Source organism: Cinclus cinclus, chromosome Z, assembly GCF_963662255.1.
Source record: "Cinclus cinclus chromosome Z, bCinCin1.1, whole genome shotgun sequence".
Lineage (NCBI taxonomy): Eukaryota > Metazoa > Chordata > Aves > Passeriformes > Cinclidae > Cinclus > Cinclus cinclus.
This window is the reverse complement of record NC_085084.1, coordinates 4,191,215-4,203,267: the sequence shown is the minus strand read 5'-3', so window position 1 is coordinate 4,203,267 and position 12,053 is coordinate 4,191,215. Positions and strand designations below refer to the sequence as shown.

Genomic DNA, 12,053 nt, shown 5'->3' with positions numbered 1-12,053 from the left:
ACCATCCTAGCAACAGACAAACACAAAAATATTAATAACAATAAAGTGTTTACAGTAAACAAAAATATGGAAGACCATAAATAAAAAATACTTATAGCAAAAAACAAAACAAAACCATTTGTAACAATAAACAAATGCAAAACCAATCTTAACTCTAAATACCTTCCCAAACACATCCTAACAAACAAGAGCAAGCCGAGGCGCATCCCTGGCCAAGGGAACTCTTCCTACAGTTGTTCCCCGGTGGGATGCATGGATGGATGGATGGATGGATGGATGGATGGATGGATGGTCACAGGTCCCGCCCGCGGACCAAGAGCTCCCGCCGGCCGCGCCGGCTCTGCCCGCGGAATTTGCGCAGCTCCTCCTTGAACGCCGGGTGCGCCATGGGCCGATAGTCCCGGGGCTCGCAGTGGCTCTGCATCGCACGGCTCCGTCAGCCCCATTGCAGGGAAGGGGCTCAGAGCCAGAACTGCCCCTCCCCACTGCCGTGCGCCCCCCTCAGCTCCTGCCAGCGAGGGGACACCGGGAGGGGACTCACCGGGAACTGGAAGAAGAACTCGCGGTACCCCCCGTTCAAGACGTAGAGCTCAGGGTACTGCAGCTGCGGGTACTCGTGGCAGGACCGATCCCTCTCGCGCAGGAACTTGCACCTGTGACTCAGGGAAAGGCCACGGGATCAGCCCCGTGCGGGGATCCAGGCGTGCCTGGGGGACGGGCAGACCCCAAAGTGCCCTCCCCCCACCGAGGCATCGCTCACATTTTGGGGCCCCTTTCAACAGAGAACTCGCAGTGGAAGATGACGATCACCCTCTTGCTGCTGTCCAGCGCCACACTGGGCTGCTCCAGCAGGAATTCCTCCACATCCCGCTGCAGCGGCAGGTTGACAGCACCCTGGGGACGGACACACGAGGCACCTTTCTCCACTCTGCCTCCCATTTCATTTTCTGCAGGGACCCACGGACGCTGCCCCACAGCCTCCCCCACTGTCATACTCCTCTTTCCAGCTGGGAATCAACCTTTTAGGGAGTGTCTTGACACTCCCCTTGGGGCTGCTCTGTCCCTCTGGGCAGCTCTGTACCCTTCCTGAGGGGCTGCTCAAGCTCTCTGGAGGCTCAGAGTACCTCTGGTGAGGCTGCTTTACTCCTCTCTGGGAGCTCTATATCTTTGCTTCATCTCTCAGAGGGTACTCAACAAATCCCGGGCGATCCTGAACCCCTTGCTGGCGTTATGCTCAACCCCTCGTGGCGGTTCCTCCCGTTCCTCCCAGTCCCAGGAGCACAGAGGGCGGGGGGAGCGTGGAGTTCTGACCGTGATGTGGCCCCCCTCGTATTCGTAGGGGTACCGGCAGTCCACCACGATGCTGCTCTCGAGGAAGCTGCTGAAGTGCCCCGTCAGCACTGCCACCAGCTGCGGGGGGAACAAGTCACCAAGGGGGGACACACGGGGGCAGGTGGGGGGTGGAATAGGCAGGCAGCCCCTTGGGGGGCCTGGCAAAGGGTCACTGTCCCCTTACCGTGCCAGGGGAGATGTACTTCAGGCTTGGGTCCTTCCCTTCCACCGTCGGCAGGAGGTGAGGCTGGAGGAGAGAGGATGCGGGGTCATCCCTGTCCTAGGGACACGTCCTGGGGGTGGCACCTGTCCCCCCAGCCCAGGAGCTCCCAGTGGTCAGTTCTGCACCCACAGGAGGGGAAAGGGCAGATACATGTGGCCGTGGCATTGGCATGGACCCAGAGGAGCAGTGATGGGGCTCTTTATCCAGTGCAGGGACTGCATGCTGGGCAGTCACAGCCCTGTGTCCCCAGCCAAGGGCCACCAGCTGGCTTTGGGCTCTTGCAGGGCTCCAGTGATGGTCCCTGTTCCCAATAATGCAGCCCTGCCCCATCCTCGTGGCTCTACCATGGAGAAGTCCCCAATGAGCTCCTGCTCATCGCTGGCCAGCACTTTCTCCATCTCCACAATCTGGGCGGATCTGGAAGGCTCCAGCCCCACGCCCTGTGGAGACACACACAGCCCCAGATGACATCAGAGGCTCTGGAACAGCAGGGACGTGGCCCAGTGCTGCTGGACAGGCTGGTCCCACTCCTCCCCTTCCCCATCACCCACCAACTGCACCGACGCCTCCTGGTCAGGACTGCCAGACACCCTCTTCTGCTTCTTAGCCTTGACAGGGGTGCCCCTGTGCGAGGGCTGTCCCCGCTTCAGGACGGGCCTGGGGACGCTGCCGGGCAGCCAGGACGAGCGGAAGAGCTGCCGGCACTGGCTGCGCTTCCCCGCACGCTGTGGGGAGAGCCCGTGCTGCTGCCTGGGGTGTTGGGAGCCCCCAGCAGCAGGGCTGGTGCTGCTCACCAACCAGCCCCCACCTCAGGGACCTTGGGCCCCTTTGGAGACCCCGAGAGGGGACTGTGGGGCTCCATCCTATGCCAAAGGCTGCCACATACCAGCTTTGCCTCCTCCTTCTTCATCACTGGCGTGGTCAGCCCGTTCTCCATCCCCTGGCACATGGTGGCATCGCTCTGCCAGAGCACCAGCTGGGGGGACTTGGGGGAGAAGCAGAGGAGATGGTGAAGGGGACAAGTCCTGTCAGCTGCTTTCCACCCCCAGGCAGGGATGGATCCCGTACCCAAGCTCCATCCACCTCCCAGTGCATTCCAGGCTTGCAGTCAGGGTGTCCCAATGACCTCCCAGCCCGCCCATCTCCCACATCCGCAGGCCCCCACCCATGGGGAGGTTGTGGCAGCAGCTCCAACGCGTCCAGCCGCAGGATCAGCCATTCTTGGTGCCCTCCCGAGCCCTCCAGTCTCTCACCAGCAGTTCTGGTGTGCGGGAAGGGCTCTTGGCAAGAAGGTTGCTCCTGGCAGCCCCATGGCCGGCGGGCAGCCGGTCCCGCTGGCCTGGCCTCTGCAGCTTTTTGGGGCCAAAGCCCTCCTGCAGCGGGGGAAGACACGGGATCAGCACCCCTCTGCCCCCTCCCTGACCCCCAGGCCCCGCTGCCCCCTCATCCTCGGGCTCCGTCTGGCGCTGCTGCACTCTGTCCCTGCGCACCTGGAGCTGGGAGATGTCCTTCAGGACCGGTCTGGCTTCCAGCTGACACTTCTGTGGGACAGCCAGGGGGTGAGAGGTGCTGCACAGGTGCGGGATCCCTGCCCCCGCTGCTGGCTCCATCTTCCTCGTCCCTGCTCGTCCGGGGACTCGGCAGGATCCTGCACAGCCTCCAGCACCTACCGGCAAGGAGTGCATCCTCTGGCCAAGGAGCTTCCTGCTGCAAGAGGAGGGAAAGGAAAGGAAAGGGTGGAATGAAAGCGCTGTGTCCCACCCCTCTGCCACTGTCACCTCTGTCCCCTACGTCCTCAGGGTGGGGTAACAGCTCCCCGGGGCAGCCACAGCTCCCCAAAGGAACCTGGGGCAGGTACTGAACGAACACCAATGTCCTAAGTAGGACCCCAGGAGGGGCACGGGGACAGCCTGGCTCTTGGGTCTGGGACAGGGACAGCCTGAGCACGGGGACAGCCTAGCATTCGTGTCCTGCCGCAAGGACACAGCCCCTCCACTTACTCTTTGAGACGTCTCCCAGAGTTCGGCATCATTTTCTGGAAGCTGTGGGGAGAGCAGAGATGAGCTTTATGGGGGGATGGCATCCGCATCCCTGCCCAAGCAGCCCAGGTTGTCACCTCCCAGACACAGACTGGGGGACACAGCTGGGCTTAGACCGAGCCCTGCTGCTCGGGAGAGGCAGGGCCAGGGCCAGGGCCAGGGCCAGGGCCAGGGTCAGGAGGTGTCCCCGGGGGGACACGGGGATGGGGCCACTCACTTTTCCCTCACGGCTGCGGAGCTCTGCTGTGTGGGGGAGTCCGGTGCCAGTGCTGCGGGAACAAGGGACAGGGATAGCCGCGGTGTGGGGATCGGGGAGCTGGCCGCAGCCCAGGACAGCGGGCAGGATGGGTCCGGGCAGGGAGGCCCCCAGCAGGCGGGTGGCAGCGCCGTCGGGAGCAGCGGTCCCGCATGGAATGCTGCGCGTCACCCCGAGCAGGGTCCCCAGCGGAGCGGCTCCTGGCTGAGCCCCAGGGACCACAGGCACGGGCTCCTGCCCATCACTCCCCAAAAAGCCTCGAGCCCCTCGGACCCCCCTCCCACACCTTCGGCACGACCCCAGAGCCAGCAGCGGTTGGGGACGGCTGTGGGGCAGAGCAGCCGCAGTCCCTCACCTGGATCCGTGGGCTGCGAGGACACCGAGTCCCCGGGGCAGTCCGAGGCCAGCGGCTCCGGGGACAGCGTGTGCCACAGCCGCGGGAGGGGCAGCGCCCCGCGTCCCCTCTGAGGGGTGTCCTGGTACCTGCGGGCGGACAAGTGTCGGTGACACGGGGCAGTGTCCGTGGCCCGGGTGCCCCTTCTTGGCCCGGCGAGGCGGGGGCAGGAGCTGAAGGAGGGATCCCAAAAAGCGTCCTTTGGCACGAGCCCCGGACAAAGGCACCCCGGCCACCCCCGTCACCTGTCCGGGACCGCCGGGTCAGCCCTATCCAGTGACAGCGGCGTGAGCGCGGCTGTGCCCGGGGAGGGCAGAGGGGAGATGGCCGCCAGCCCGCGGCCACCGCGCAGTGACATGGCCCGGGCAGGGACCGAGAGAGCGAGCTCCGGCAAGTAACCGGGGACGGGGGACAAGAGACGGCAAGAAGTAAGAGGTGCAAAGAGATGGCAGTGAGAGGCGGGAGTTGATAAAAAGCGATAAGAGGCGATAAAAGGTGACAAAAAGTGATAAAAGGAGGCCGGAGGCGACAGGAGGCGAGCAGAGGTGACAGGTGCCACCCGCGCCGCTCCCGCTTAGAGCAGTAACAGGAATAACAACACCAGCGGCAGCCGCAGCCAATGGGAGGCCGCGGCGCGCACGAGGCGACTCCCCCAGCCAATGGGAGGTCGCGGTGGGCGCGAGGGCCAAAGAGAGGCGCGCGAGGCGCTTGGGGGCGGAGCCGCAGACGAGGGGGCGGTTTCAGAGGCGAAAGGGGGCGTGTCCAGCCGAAAAAGGGGCGTGTCCAGCGCTGCCCTCACGACGGGCGGGGCCGCGCCCTGTCAGTGCAGGGGACACTCGGTCCCTCCCGTGTCTCCTGCAGCGCGACAAACTTGTGCCCTAATGCCACCCTCACAACCCCGACTGCCACATGCAGCCACAAGAACGCAAGCTTGAAATCTTGGACCTTCTTAATAGCGGACTTTCTTTTTTTAAAGGCGGCTGTGAATGGCCTGCTCTGTGTACCAGCCAGAAAACTCTTACTTCTGTATTAAACGTAACCAAAATCAGTTAATTGTGCTTAAAGCTGCTTGATTCCTTTGCTCTTGCAAGCACGCCCTTGAGTCCCTAGTGTTTATTTCCCCTGTGCTTCCAGCCTGCCTCAGTTTCCTCATGGATGCGCCAGAAGTGTTGGAATTTTAAGAGAGCTAAGTAGAGACCTGGGGGGGGGGGGGGGGGGTGCGGAAATCACAGTCTGGAACTAATCTCGCTTTTCTCCCACTTGGAGATCAAACGTGCCGAAGGAGCCCAGCCCCACGGGTGTTTGGAGTCCAAACTTCACGGGTGTTTGGAAAGCGCTGTTCCACTGCTGAGAGCCAGCAGCTCTGACACAGCCCTGCAAAAAGCACCAGTTCCTCCTGCTAACAGCAAATTCTATGTATTTTTATGTGTGTATATATATAGATACACACACATTTATATATAGAACAGGAATTCTGAGAAAGCTCTGTGCCACTCTAGTGACATTTTATGCTGTTCAAGTCTTGTCAACTGCTGCCTTAAAACATTTGAAGAGCTGAAAGGGGATTTGACACAGAATGAAGTTGCAGATGATTTTAGCAAAGATCCTCAGTTTAGCCATTTTGTGGAGTCATTTCTTCTGCTCTTCTGAGTGGCGATTTGCATTGCTGTTTTCTGCTTTATCTGCTCAGTTTTGGGGCAGGTTAAGTGGCCTTCCTTGTATGCCACAGCCCCTTTATTGCTGACCTCCACAACCTTTTCTTTAATTGAGGGCACACACCTCTTGGCCCATGTGTGTGTGCAGATGCCCCTTCCAAGAGCTTGAAAATAGGATTATTGATGGGCAGCTTGGGAGGGAGCAGGACACGGGTGTGGGGACCAGGAGGCACAAATGGGGAGCCAGGAGGATTTGGGGGATATTTTTTGGGTTCTCTCGCGGGGCCAAACCAAAGCAAAGGCAAGGCCCAACACAAATATCCAGGCCGCTGTCACCTGGCTGGGGAAGGGGGCGCATAGAAAAGCCCCTCTAGGGAGCGGATCAGGAATGTGGGAAGGTGGAGGGGAGGATGGAAGGATGACTGAAGCACTTGGCACTGGGTGGCCACTTGCCAGGGTCAGAATGGGGGACCCTTGTGTTAAGGACACCCACCCCTTCCAGACCCCACAGCCATGGGGATCCCACAGAGCTCTGTCCCCCAGAAAATTATTGCCACAGCCCTGGGGGTCCTGCAAAGACCAGAAGCGCCCCCCTCTCATGAGGGTGACATGGCTTTGGGGGTCCCAGGCAGAGGGATGAGGTGTTACTGGCCTGGGGGTCCTGATGAGCACAGCCACACTCACAAGGGGCGTCAATACCTTGGGGATCCCATAGACATGGGGGCTTAATCACTACAGGAGGGTCTCAGAACATGAGGGATTAATGCTCCTGAGTGTCTTGATGAACCCTAACCCCCAAATGGGGGCTGCCACACTTTCTGGGAGTCCTGCTGGGAGGAATGAGTGTCCCAGCTCAGAGGGGAATGCTGCAAAGTTCAGGAGACCTCCTGAGAAAAGAGAGTGTCCTGGCTGCGGGGGTCCCACAGCAGCCCCAAGTTTCCCAGGGGTCCTGCCAAGCTGTCCTGGTTTCAAGGACAGGTGTTTGCCCAGGAAAGCAGAAGCTTCCCCTTGGACTGAAAGAAAATGTGATTCTTCCGATTATTATAATTTTGGAATTAAGAGAGCTCTCAGGCAAAGATATGGGGGTAGGAATAACAGTTCTTTACTAGTATATCTAACAAGACAAACAAGAACAACAAGAGCTATGAAATTACCCACAAACAGAACAGTAACTCAGTCCCAGTGTTTTTTGGCTGCAGGCACCTTTTCCCTGAGCTGCAGTTCCCGGTGCTGGGGACGGGCAGGTCCCGCAGAGCCGCAGGAGGGCTGGGGGTGATGGCAGAGCTGTCCCAGGGGGAGAGAGAGATGGAGAGAGAGAGCTCTCCGCTCACGGTGTCGGTCCCGGTGCTCAGTAGAGTGCTGGATGGTGGTAGTTCACAGCGAGAAGACAGCCGGGCAGGGTCCGATGGTGGTTTCCCGACGCAGGGATGGGACTCCGGCGGCGATCGTCCTTCTCGTCCGAACTCCGCGGGTGAAATGGGCCGAGACCCAGCCTTCCGCTTCCTCTTCTGGCTGTTTGAATCTCGCGGGGTTTCACTCTTCCCTCCCGTCCCCTCCCCCTTGTCACCAGGGCCCAGTCAACAGGTATCTTAGCATGACAATGGGGAAAATTCCACAGAGGGGAAAAAAAGAAAGAACTAACCCTCAACATTATCCAGCCCGAATTTTCCCCTACCATCATGACAAATCAAATTAAAAATCTTCAAATTATAGACATCCATACAGTTACAGATACAGGCACAGTATTGTAGGTAGTTCACCCTAAAACAAGGTCTCCTTGGGGGATGCATCTGGTCTTTCCATCCCTTTTGCATGATCCACCAGGTACACCCTGGCCCTTGAGCAAAAACCACCCCCCGAATTGGATTGTCTTTGCTGGAGGCAGGGTTCACCCAAACAGTTTTTCCTAGCATACCTCTCATATGCACCACTGGAACCTTGTCCCCATCTGGTGTTCTCAAGGGCTCAGACTGGGCAGGGCCTGCTCGATTAGTGGAACCTTGGGTGTTCACTAACCATGTGGCCTTTGGTAGATTAATCTCCCAGTTTTTGAAAGTCCCCCCCACCCAGTGCCTTCAAGGTGGTTTTAAGCAGCCCATTGCACTGTTCCACTTTCCCAGCCCCTGGTGCGTGATAAGGAATGTGGTACACCCACTCGATGCCGTGTTCTCTGGCCCAGGTGCTTAGGAGGCTGTTCTTGAAATGAGTCCCATTGTCTGACTCAATTCTCTCAGGGGTACCATGTCTCCAAAGGACTTGTTTTTCCAGGCCCAGGATGGTGTTGTGGGCAGTGGCATGAGGCACAGGGTAGGTCTCCAACCATCCAGTGGTGGCTTCTACCATGGTCAGCACGTAGCGCTTGCCTTGGCGTGTCTGAGGCAGTGTGATGTAGTCAATCTGCCAGGCCTCCCCATACTTATATTTGGACCACCGCCCCCCATACCAGAGAGGCTTCAATCGCTTGGCTTGCTTGATGGCAGCACACGTCTCACAGTCATGGATAACCTGGGAAATACTGTCCATGGTGAGATCCACCCCTCGGTCTCGTGCCCACTTATAGGTAGCATCTCTGCCTTGGTGACCTGAGGCATCGTGGGCCCATCGAGCCAGGAACAACTCTCCCTTGTGTTGCCAGTCTAAGTCTATCTGTGACACCTCTATCCTTGCAGCCTGATCTACTTGCTCATTGTGTTGGTGCTCCTCATTAGCCCGACTCTTGGGGACATGGGCATCTACATGACGGACCTTTACGGGTAGCTTCTCTACCCGACTGGCAATGTCTTTCCACTCATCGGCAGCCCAGATTGGTTTTCCCCTACGTTGCCAGTTAGCTTTTTTCCATCTTTCCAGCCAGCCCCACAGAGCATTGGCTACCATCCATGAATCAGTGGAAAGGTAAAGCTTTGGCCACTTCTCTCTTTCAGCAATGTCCAGGGCCAGCTGAACGGCTTTGAGTTCAGCAAGTTGACTTGATCCACCTTCTCCTTCAGTAGCTTGTGCAACCTGTCGTGTGGGGCTCCATACGGCTGCTTTCCACTTCCGGTTCATCCCCACGATGCGACAGGAACCGTCAGTGAAAAGAGCGTAGCGAGTTTCATCTGCTGCCAGTTGGTTGTATGGCGGGGCTTCATCAGCCCGGGTCTCTTGTTCTTGCTCCTCTTCATCGGCAAGACCAAAATTTTCACCTTCTGGCCAGTTTGTAATTATTTCCAAAATCCCAGGGCGATTTGGGTTTCCGATACGGGCGCGCTGTGTGATGAGGGCAATCCACTTGCTCCATGTGGCATCGGTGGCGCGGTGGGTAGAGGGGACCTTCCCTTTAAACATCCACCCCAGCACTGGTAGTCGGGGTGCCAGGAGGAGCTGTGCTTCTGTGCCAATCACTTCTGAGGCAGCTTGAACTCCTTCATAAGCAGCCAAGATCTCCTTCTCTGTTGGGGTGTAGTTGGCTTCAGACCCTCTGTAACTTCGGCTCCAGAATCCCAGAGGTCGGCCTCGGGTCTCACCAGGTACCTTCTGCCAAAGGCTCCAGGACAAGCCCTTGTTCCCGGCTGCAGAGTAGAGCACATTCTTCACTTCTGGTCCCGTCCTGACTGGGCCGAGGGCTACAGCATGAGCCATCTCCTGCTTGATCTGGGCAAAGGCTTGCTGCTGCTCAGGGCCCCAGTGGAATTCGTTCTTCTTCCGGGTGACCAGGTAGAGAGGGCTGACGATCTGGCTGTACTCAGGAATGTGCATTCTCCAAAAGCCTATGGCACCTAGGAAAGCTTGTGTTTCCTTCTTGTTGGTTGGTGGAGACATCGTGGTGATCTTATTGATGACCTCAGTGGGGATTTGGCGCCGCCCGTCTTGCCACTTTACTCCCAGGAACTGGATCTCTCAGGCAGGACCTTTGACTTTGCTCCTCTTGATGGCAAAACCGGCTCCCAGCAGAATCTGGATGATCTTTTCTCCTTTCTCAAATACTTCCATTGCCGTGTTCCCCCACACAATGATGTCATCAATGTATTGCAGATGTTCTGGAGCTTCACCCTTTTCCAGTGCAGCCTGGATCAGTCCATGGCAGATGGTGGGGCTGTGTTTCCACCCCTGGGGCAGTCGGTTCCAGGTGCACTGCACGCCCCTCCAGGTGAAAGCAAACTGAGGCCTGCACTCTGCTGCCAGAGGAATGGAGAAAAATGCATTGGCAATGTCAATGGTGGCGTACCACTTTGCTGCCTTGGACTCCAGCTCGTACTGGAGTTCCAGCATGTCCGGCACGGCAGCGCTCAGCGGTGGAGTCACTTCATTCAATGCACGGTAGTCCACAGTCAATCTCCATTCTCCATCAGACTTGCGCACAGGCCAGATGGGGCTGTTGAAGGGTGAGTGGGTTCTGCTGACCACCCCTTGGCCCTCCAGTTCACGGATCATCTTGTGGATGGGGATCACGGCATCTCAATTTGTCCTGTACTGCCGGTGGTGCACTGTGGAGGTGGCAATTGGCACTTGCTGCTCCTTCACCTTCAGGAGTCCCACTACAGATGGGTTCTCTGACAGTCCAAGCAAGGTGTTCAATTGCTTAATGTTTTCTGCCTCTACAGCAGCTATTCCAAAAGCCCACCTGAGTCCTTTTGGGTCTTTGTAATAGCCATTCCTCAGGAAGTCTATGCCTAGAATACACGGTGCCTCTGGGCCAGTCACAATTGGATGCTTCTGCCACTCTTTCCCAGTCAGGCTCACCTCAGCCTCCAGCAAAGTCAATTCCTGTGATCCCCCTGTCACCCCAGCAATAGAAACAGGCTCTTCCCCAACATGTTCTGATGGTATTAGGGTGACCTGTGAACCAGTGTCAACTAATGCCCTATGTTTTTGTGGCTCTGATGTGCCAGGCCATGGGATCCACACCGTCCAAAAGACCCGGTTTTCCCGTGCCTCTCCCTGGCTAGAGGCAGGGCCCCTCTAGCACTGGTTATTATTTCCTTCCTGGGCATACATGTTGGAGGTTCCCTCAAGGGGATCTGACAAATCATCCTCCCTTTTGTAATACCCTCCACCTTGGTTATGGGAAGTTGAGGCTACCTTCACTTTAGTGGAGCTCCTTTGGTTAGTGTTTCCCTCCTTGAGTTGATGCACCCGTGCTGCCAGGGCAGAAGTGGGTTTCCCATCCCACCTCCTCATGTCTTCCCCATGGTCACGCAGAAAGAACCACAGGTCAGCTCGTGGGGTGTATCCTCTCTCCCTAGCTGGGGGACGTTGGGCTTTAACTCTGGGATCTGTGACTCGCACTGGTGCTGCATTGACCTTCCTCATCTCCTCCCTCACCCCTCTTATCTCCTCCTTGAACTCCTCTCTGAGTTCCCTAATCACGGCAGAGACCTGAGCCTGCATTGGGCCATTCATTATACTCTCAAAATTTCTGAGCTTATCGGCAACAGAACCCACTGTCTCGTGGTTGGTGTCAGCATTAATGGCTGCAATGAATGTGGTGTATTGAGATGGCCCCAGGTGTGCCAGATTCCACAACATCTGCCCTGTGCACCTGACCTTGTCGGGGTCATTGTCATGTTGTCCACCCCTCCCAAAGAGTACTTCCAGTATTGCTACTTCTCTCAGCTGTTGGATCCCCTCCTCAGCGGTTTTCCAGAGCATTCTATGGTGGTGCTCCTGCATTCTCTCTCTATGGACAAACCTCTCTCTTACACTCATTAAAAGCCGCTCCCAGAGGGAAAGGGGGCCTCGTTCCCTTACGAATATGTGATCCACACCTGAGTCCTGGGTTAGGGGTCCCAAATTCCTTGCCTCAGTACCATCCAGCTGCACACCTGTACCCATAAGGTCCCAGACCCGCAGTAACCACGTTGTAAAAGCCTCACGGCCCCTTCGTACAACATCTTTACGCAGAGTACGGAGACTCTCGTATGACAGGGACTCTGTGACGATCTCAACCTCTGGCTCCCCTGCTGGTTGTGAGGGCCCTGCTTTCTGATCATTATTATCTAGGTGCTTTGTTTTCACCTTAGACTTTCTAGTTTCCACGGGGGCAACTGCTGCTGGCTGTGAGTGCCCTTGCAGTTCAGCTGGAGCCTGGAGAGATGTAACATTTGTGGGTTCCACTGCTGCACCATCAGGTTCTCCCTCTTTAAGGCAGAGGGAGAGTTTCTCAAGAGCTGGG

General features: G+C 57.5%; 1 pseudogene; it reads right to left on the bottom strand.

Annotated features, from left to right (window-relative positions):
* Positions 1-292: 292 nt before the first annotated feature.
* Positions 293-4,602, bottom strand: LOC134056864 (M-phase inducer phosphatase 2-like; annotated as a pseudogene).
* Positions 4,603-12,053: the final 7,451 nt, after the last annotated feature.